Source organism: Genypterus blacodes, unplaced genomic scaffold (genome assembly GCF_046128005.1).
Source record: "Genypterus blacodes isolate CSIRO-AG114 ecotype Tasmania unplaced genomic scaffold, CSIRO-AGI_Gbla_v1 ptg000114l_1, whole genome shotgun sequence".
Classification (NCBI taxonomy): Eukaryota; Metazoa; Chordata; class Actinopteri; order Ophidiiformes; family Ophidiidae; genus Genypterus; species Genypterus blacodes.
The window spans coordinates 338,968-348,738 of NW_027466918.1; positions in this window are offsets into that span (position 1 = coordinate 338,968).

Below are 9,771 nucleotides of genomic sequence, written 5' to 3' on the forward strand. Positions count from 1 at the left end.
GCGGCCCTGCGGCGACCGCATGAGACGCTGAAGATTGCAGGCTGGCAGAAGAGGTTTGGGTCGGTTTGGGAGACGGGACGGTGGCTCTGGCTCGGGTCGGTCTGCTCTGTAAACACCGTGTGAAGTGGGGAGGGCGTAGACGAGCGGACGCAGGCGGGGAGACAAATCCAGGAACGTACTGATTTTCCCGTGTTTGGCGCAGGTTTGATGCTGCATTGTCTCCGCTTAGCAATTAGAGGAAACGACTGTCAGCGTAATTACAACATCTTAATTGCGGTTGGTCAGATCCCAGCTGGCTCCCGGTTTGGAAAAGGAATTCCACCGAGGAGGGGGGAGGGAGGGGGCAAACAACTTCATTTAGGATTCCTGACCTGTAATCTCTGGTTCCTATGGGGATGAATGAAGCTGGCAGGAGTTCAGATCACTGCTGGTGTGATGGTTGACACACTGATTTGTGTCTGTGGATGGTAGTGAAGCTCCACAGGTGTCCTCTGTTCTCTCATTAACTCTCTGCCATCCATCATCCCGGCTCTTAATTGCCTCCATTGTCAGTAGGAAGCTGATTTTTTTCCGAGTTGGGAGTTCCCACTTCTGTGTTTTAATCATTCCTCAGTCCCACAGGAGGTTTGGGTTTGATTAGGAAGCTTGTTTTGGTTCAAGTGACTCAGAATGATGCACAGCTGCTTCATACGGACCTCAGACGCGTTCATTCATCGTCTTGCTTCGACGTCAGGTTTGGTGCGTTCTGATAAGTCGGAGCTGTGACCTTTGACCTGTGATCAACCAGAGCCGCCGACCACACAGCAGCACCTCAGGGCCTCCATCTGCCTTCACTTGGGTCTGTGGCTCTGAATGCAACTCCTCACAAATACCACAACTCCAGCTCCTACAGCCTGAACTCTCCCTCTCTCTCTCTGTCTGTCTGTGTCTCTCTCTCTCTCTCTCTCTCTCTCTCTCTCTCTCTCTCTCTCTCTCTCTCATCCTCTTTACCTCCTCGTCTGTCCTCCAGGCTCCTTTCAAGAAGATCGGATCAAACCAAGTGGAGCTGCGTAATAAAACCAGACTCATCAAATCCTGCAGGTTTTGTTTTTCCCACTTTAATTTTCCATCATCGGCACAAATGTGGAAATGGAATTTAGGCGAAACTTGAGTCTCTGTTTGTTTCTTCGTGTCACAGAAAACAAAAAAGCTCGTTGATTCACTCCAGAGACCCAGACTGACCTCTGACCTCTGAGTGCGTCAACAACAGCTCACACACACACACACACACATTTAGTAAGACACACACATTAAGAAAGGAAAATCCTTGTAAATGTCCCTCAGTGTGCTCAGCAGGGCTAACTGATGCTGAGTCAGTGTTCTTCCTCTGCAGACCTTCCTCCTCACAGTTTGAGCACCAAAGCAACATTCTGCTCCTAAATCTTTCCTTCTGATGGATTCTTGGTGGAACTTTTGGCTTTAACACATTCTGTGCATTAAACACATCGTGAAGGGTAAGAAGCTGCACACACACACACACACACACACACACACACACACACACACACACACACACACACACACACACACACACACACACACACTGAGATGTCTTTAGCATCTGGCTGGGCCCTGTGCTGGAGGCGAGTGTGTGTGTTTCTCTATGGGAGTGTGTGATGAATGGCGCTTGGCGAGCTCCCAGAGCAGAGGATTGTTAACAGACGGCCCACCTGAGACCACAAACACGTAAATTAAAGCCATTTAGCTCAACCGTCCGTCCGTCCAGCTGTCAGACAGGAGCTGACAGCTGCAGCAGCACCGGGACCTGTCTGTCCATCTGTCTGTCTGTCTGTCTCTTGTATCTGTGTCTTCTCTCTCTTCTTCTTCTTCCTCTCTCCCTGCTGTGCGTGTGTGTGTTTGTTTGTTTTAGCAGGACGTTGTTATTCTCCTATCGTTTATTACTTTTGTCTGCCTGCCATTCCTGTTTACTCAGTTTTGCCATTTCCTGCCCTGCACACGCACACGCACACACACACACACACACACACACACACACACACACACACACACACACACACACACACAGCAGCCTCCGTGTTGGATGGAAACGTTGATGCTGTCTACACGATGATGATGATGATGATGATGATGATGATGATGATGATTCCATCCTTCCTCAAATTTATTTTCCAAAACTTTTTATCCCAAACCAGCGGCGCAGCGTCTTCACCGCTCAGTCAGAGTGATTGATGAAGGCTGTCAGCAGACTGCACTCCATCACACAGAGGGAGGCTTTCTGATTCAGGATTTATTTCTCTGAGTGTGTGTGAGTGTGTGTGTGTGTGTGTGTGTGTGTGTGTATTGTTTACCTTTAAGCCTCAAACAGAGCTTTAAAGTGGCCAAAGTGCTGCTTAGAGATCAATAAATGATCGCTTGTGTCATTTTCTGATGTGATGAACACGTCCTGAGGCAGGCAGACAGGTACTGAGGCTGGCAGACAGGTCCTGAGGCCGGCAGACAGGTACTGAGGCCGGCAGACAGGTACTGAGGCTGGCCTCAGGTCCTGAGGTCCTGAGGCTGGCAGACAGGTACTGAGGCTGGCAGACAGGTACTCAGGCTGGCAGACAGGTCCTGAGGCTGGCAGACAGGTACTGAGGCTGGCAGACAGGTACTGAGGCCGGCAGACAGGTCCTGAGGCTGGCAGACAGGTCCTGAGGCAGGCAGACAGGTACTCAGGCAGGCAGACAGGTCCTGAGGCTGGCAGACAGGTCCTGAGGCTGGCAGACAGGTCCTGAAGCAGCGTGGCCGACACCCAAAGCCACCCAGCGTCTTATGAGCGGTAAAAGCAGAGCTGGAGCCCAAACATCTGTCCAGAGCTCAGATTTATCCCTGAGCTGAGCGTTCACACTGTTTCCATGCCAGCAGGGTGAGATAATGTCTCTCCATCTCCCAGAGTCGTCTCACCGCTCTAAAGACTTTACCAGAGACGAGCGTTGGTATCTGGAGGTGAAGTCAAGTCGACTCCTCTGCTCTGCATCGCTCCACTTTAGAGAGAATCGCACAGAATTCCCGTTAAAGCGAGGCGATCCAGGCGATCGATTCTGAGGATGAAGATACTTTGGCTCTGACACGTCTGTGCTCCTTCATCATGTGTGTCAGAGTCATGTGATCTTTCCTACATTAGTAAGTGAAGCCTGTTTGTCGTTGACGTCCCTGAAGGTGAAGCTGAGACACACACACACACACACACACACACACACACACACACACACACACACACACACACACACACACACACACACGGCTCTGTGCTGCCCCCTCATGCTCACTGAGTGTTAACGCAGGGAGAGCAATGTTCCATTAAAGAGCACAGTTCCAGACTCATCCAGCAGGGGGCGCTACATGACAGGGAAAGGGAGGCAGACCGCTTCACTCCTGTGTTTCCATGACTTAAACACCAGACGGCTCAAAAAGGCTTGACAACCTCAAACTGCAGCGTTTAGACGTTCCAGAGGAAACATGAGCCACATGTGTGTCACACTGAACACACTGCAGGATGACCTCTGACCCCCTGCAGCCTGGGCACCTGTGCGTGTGTAGAGATATGAGCCTTGTGCTGTGGAATCAATGCAGCCTGTTTCCTCCTGCGGGTGTTTGGTTGAACGCCATCGCTCCTCCACCTGCGTCTGAGAGCCGACGCTCCATTCCTCTGAATCGATTTAAAACAGGAAATAAAATGAATCAACTTCAGCTAAATCTCAAAGCTATTGAACCAAACTGAAGGCTGCAAATACGTAAGCACGCCTGCTGAGTAAACGTGTCAGAGAGCCGCTTCCTGTGCAGACGCCCCGGCGACAGGATGGAGGGAAAACACGTCGGCGTTCCCTGGAATATGATTTAATATCGGTGGTGGTAATTGAGCCGGTCTGTTAGGTGTTATGTGTTAATGTGTCTTAATTACAGACTTGACTCTCTGGGCCTCTGCACGGCTCTGGGGTGGGGGGGGGGGGGGGGGGGGGGGGGGGGGGGCGGGGTTTATTAAAGCGGCCACCCCAGATATCCAGTTATTAAATATATATTAATAATTTCATTATGCGGCTCAGACTGGATTAGTATTCTGTTCCTCCTTTTTACAATGCAAAACAAATGGATTTGGCGTTCATGTTTCCATAATGAACCAGGCTCCCTCCTCCTCTTCTTCTTCTTCTTCTTCCTCTTCTTTATTCTGAGCCGTTTCGTACACGACAGGTCCGGTGTGTAATATCTTTCAGACGGGATAAAGTGTGGAATAGATCTGAGCTCACAAAAGGCTGATCAAATCCTTATCTGTGATTAAAATTCACTCTTCTCTCCTCGTTAATATATGCTTATTACATCGCCCCCCCCCCCCCCCCCCTCTCTTTCATTTGATGGGCCAGATTATTACAGTTTGTGTAACGGCGGTATTGTGGCTCGTTGGGCTGAGGCAGCGCTCGTATCTCCACATCGCCTGTGACGGCCACGCCTGAACTCGCCACCGCAGTCGCCGCCGCCGGTTTATGAGGCAGAAAGCTTTAGTGCGGCTTGACGTGCTGAGGATCAGAGGAGGCAGTCGGGCCGTTTGACGGAGCGACGGCAGCGCGGACGCAACAGCTGAGACCTTTAAGAGAAACACTTCACTGACCTATAAGGCTATGAAAGGTTTGGGCCCGGAACCTGAGGAACTCATCTGGGCCCCGGCTCTCAGCGTGACCTTTGTCAGCCCGACCTTTGTCAGACTTCCCGTGTGACGTTCCTGACTGTTAGCCGGAGAGCATTTGGGTCCTGGTGAGGAAGGGGGATGCCACTCTGAGCTCAAAGGTCCAGACTCAAACTAAAGCTGTGAGCTTCTGAAGTCTGGGTTTACTTCTTCACTTCTTTACGCATAGAGACGATGCAGATGTATCGTCAAGGAAACGTGGACAGGTGCAGTCAACAACTACTAAAGTAACAACAACTGTACTGGTTCGTGAGTGAGTTTGGATCAGGTCCTGGTCCTGGTTACTCCTCTGACCCTTGAACCCGTCTGTCTGGATCTTATTTGCGTATAAATCAAACGTCGTGTCGTCTGCGCCCGGCGTTGGTCTTGGTTTGCGATCCGCTGCGTTCCACTGAGCGTCTCCTCCCCCGCCTGAGCTCCTGGAGGAGTCGAGGACGATTCAGTCTCCTAATGATGCATCCTGCTGCTGACACACTGCAGACTAACGCATAGACGGGTGTGTGTGTGTGTGTGTGTGTGTGTGTGTGGTGCAGATCCCTATAATGAAATTCCGACACGCTGTCTTCTAATGAGTGCATAGGTTGGATTCTTACATTTGTGCAGGATTATTAAAGCAGGATTATCAGAGATGTGTGTGTTAATATAACTCAATCTAAGCTAAGCACCTCCCCCATCGCGTCCAACGCACACCCAGCGTCTGTGCCGCTGCCCGCCGCCGCCTCTTCTTCTCCTCCTCCCCATCGCCGCATGCTGGTTTTCATTTGAGCGCTCACAGCAGGGGGCGCTGAGCGAGCCCCAGACTTTCATGCCAGGCTCATTTCCCAGGTCAGGACATTATTGATTGATATAGAGCACAATTACATAACCCGCTATGCATATCCCCCCCCCCGCCTGTTATTAGGATCATTTCCTTTATTGCGCCCTCTGTGAACTCTGAGGGAGAGACGCCTGAGGCCAGGAGCTGGGACGCCTCCCCCCCCTCCTCCTCCTCCTCCTCCTCCTCCTCCTGCTGTGCATTAATGTCCTGACCTGTGATTTCAGCGAGTCACAGCTGCCTGAGCGGCTCCAGTCTCACGGTTACATGACGTGAGGTGACAGCGTGCGCCCGTCGCCTCTGCGTCTCTGTCGGGTTTGTCTCAGCTTGAGGGGCCGAGCAGATAGGAGCTCTTTAAAAAGCAATCATATCTGTTAGAGAGGAGAGAGAGAGAGGGAGGGAAAGATCTAAACCCAGCAGAGCACAGCTGATCTGTGCTGTTGGAGGGAGGAGACTGAACTCTGACTGGCTCAGCTTCTGGATCTGTTGACGTTCAGGTGACACATGTGTGTGTGTGTGTGTATACATGTTCAGGGAGGCGTCCTGCTGGGAGGAGAGCGAACACAGAACACGCTGGAGGGACTCCGTGTCCCCGTCTGGCCTGGGGATCCCCCAAGAGGACAGGAAATGAAAGGAGAGAGGTCTGTTGGTGTTTTGGGGCAAAAGTCTCCCACATAAAGCCAAAGTGAGGCTCAACCTAAGGCTGCAGCGCCGCCTGAGGGCCGCTCAGTCGCTCCTCCTCCTCCTCCTCCTCACGTTCATCCCCTCTCATAATCACCAGCAGGAGAGCAAAGTTCACATTAAGGTGTCACTCCCCAGCGTGTAGCAGCACTCTGCCCTACGCATCACACTGAGTTACAACACTTTTACATAAACGCGTCAGGTCTCATCCCAGCTGACAGGGCCGTGCTCAGGATTCATGAGGATCTGTCTGCAGCGCCGGGCTTCCTGGCACGGCTTTAAAGAGGGATGACCTCACTCATTACAACAGGCTCTGATTTAAAACAGGTTGGGTCATCAATTATTACACCGCGCCGCCGTGACTCCTCCCCCTGCAACCATAGAAATGAGAGGCAGCGGTAGATCAGGAGAGGAAGCCGGGGCTCCCAGGTGGCTCGGCTCCTCAGCTGCTCGGGAGACGTAGATCAAAAGTTCCCACTGCGAGCTCGTCTGTCTGTAAGTAACCGCCGCTATGTAAACACGGCGGTGTCACGGCGATGGATGGGCTCTGGCCCCGGAGCAGAGTGTTATTGTGGTGAATGGAGGAGGAAGGCTCACACGCCCGTATGACTCATCCTCACGCCTGTGTCTGGTTGGCTGCTGCTTCTCCTCACACCCAAACGCAGGAGGAGCACGTGGAGGAGCGCCGGGCGAGTTCATCGCAGGGTCTCCTCTCACACACACGAGCACAGGAGCGCTGGCCTTAGTCTTTACGCTTTAAATGCGTCCTTAATGTTTTAATTGGATGGCGTTTAGACTCTCCACTCTGCAGACTGAAGACTTTCCTCTGGGGTCAGCAGCTTTGGAACACAGAGCACAGAGTGACGATCCATCCAGGGGGAAACTTTACACTTTAGTATTATTATTATTATTATTGTTATTATGATGGTCATGGCTTTATAAGAGGAAATGAAAGACACAAAGAAATTGGAGCATTACTGCTGTTTAACAACATAAAGGAGCCATAAAGAGAATCTAGATGAGTTTGATCCTAATGTGTCTGTCAACAACACCAAGAAGAAGAAGAGGAAGAAGAAGCTGCCATCATCATCGTCACAAGTACAACACCTTGTCATCCATCCTAACCATGAGGAGCAGTGAGCGTTCCACACTCGACTCCAGGCCCACAGTCTAGTGCCTTGCTCAAGGGCAATGGGGGGAAACCCGGGCAGCACCCTGAGGCAACTCATGCACACGCACCCTCCCAAACAACGCCACCTGCAGTCCATTAGGTGCTGACACACACACACACACACGCACACACACACACACACACACACATGAGAGAGAAGTCACTTCCTGTTCAGTCCGCAGCGTTCACATCAACGCAACACAATTTGTGTTTCTGAGCTGCTGCATCTTGTAAACAAGTAGAGGATCTGCACACACACGCAATTAACATCAAGTACAATCTTGGCCCTAATTGACTTTTAGTACACACAAACACACACTTACACACACACACACACATACACACATACATTTTTGGAATCCACTAAACTCTCTCCCTCTCCGTCTCTCTCTCCCCATCTCACACGCACACACGCACACACACACACACACACACACACACACACACACACACACACACACACACACACACACACACACACACACGCAGGGAGCAGCAGACAGGCCTCTTCATGTAGGGGGGCGTGGTTATTAACAGAGCACATTAATAACGATACCGCAGGGCTCCTGTTGTCTCCCTGACATAATTATATTATCCATCATGCTTCTGCCCGGCGCTGACACACATGGAAACACGGCTGTGGAGTCTCGCCGGGCCCACTCGTCCACAAGTATTACCATAGATAATGTTTAATTATGCTAATTCGATTGCAATCATTCTGAACAAAATGACAACATGCTTGAGCTAATGAATATTTATAAGAAGCAAGAGAAAGAAGTTAATTGTGCTTTATGAATCTGCCGCAGGAAGTTATGGCTGGAAGCTGGATGACTGGACGAGGAGGAGGAGGGAGGAGGGGGAGGAGGGGGGGGCACAGGCGCTCTGTCATCCACCCATCTGATGCTGCTCACACACTCACAGGAGAAGAAGAAGAAGAAGAAGAGGAAGAAGAAGAAGAGGCTGACAATGACGGACAAAAGCGGCGTTTTGAAGGAGAAATTCTGTGGAAATCATTTGGACCAAATGTGAAATAGCAGCGTTTAGTCAGAGAGCGGAGGTCCCAGTGTGATCATGGGGCTAGATGTGCTGCTATGAATCATTTAGAACAGATGATGGAGAGCAGATGTCGCCTCATCAGCAGCACTGGAACGCGGTGACGAGAGGAAGCCGGGCGACTCGCTGCTTTCTCTCTCCGTGGTAATTAACCGCTGCGTTCAGTCACTATTGGATCTGATTCAGTCATTAACGCTTTAAAGACACAAATAAAGGCTCCATTAAAGAGTCGAGCCTCTGACCTTCTCTGCATGGACGTGTAGACGCCTGTTTGGGTCTGCTGGTGTGAGCCGCAGCACCCGGGTCCTCCTGCAGCACCCGGGTCCTCCTGCAGCACCCGGGTCCTCCTGCAGCACCCGGGCCCTCCTGCAGCACCCGGGCCTCCTGCGGCAGACGCGGGTGCTCAGACTCCAGCGCTCCCCGCAGGAGGAGGACTCGTTAGAGCTAAAGGATTAAATCAGGCGGAGTGTGAAGCGTTATCGTCCTGCACGGATGGACGCATCCTGACCGGAGCCATTTTGAATAATGGCCAATTTCCCAAACAAAGACAGTTTGGTGTAATGTAAGGATCGTTAGCAGGCGGGGATGTGACACCCAGGGGCCGTTTGCACCCCAGGGTGCCGAGCCGGCCGCCTGGCTGTCATCCTGCTTTATTTGGTTTTATGTACGTCTCATCTCATGTAGGTTGGTTTGTCTTCTCTTTATTGTTATGGTTATTGTTTTATAACGTAAAGCGTTTCTGTAACAATTAGACGTCACAGGAAGCAGAGATGATAATGTGTGTGTGTAATGGAGACGACATCAACATAAAGACGCTGCTCACTTGATTGGAGAAGGTTTGAGGCTGCAGGTGAACAAACAGACAAACTAAAGCTGTGTGTTCTGTTACGACTTCAACTTAGTTCATAGGGTTTAAACTGGAGGTTCATACTGGGTTTGTTTGGGTCTCATCCAGGGGTGAAAGGTCACCGCATGTCTGTGCTGTGTAGGAACCGGAGTGTTTGGATCTAAACAGTCCTGATCGCACACACACACACTCACACACACAAACACACCCTCACTCACTCACAGACACAAACACAGACCCTCACACACACACACACACATACAGACACTCACTCACATACACAGATACAGACCACTCACACACACACACACACACACACACACACACACACACACATACAGACACTCACTCACACACACAAACACAGACCCTCACACACACACACACACATACAGACACTCACTCACACACACAGATACAGACCACTCACACACACACACACACATACAGACACTCACTCACACACACAGATACAGACCACTCACACA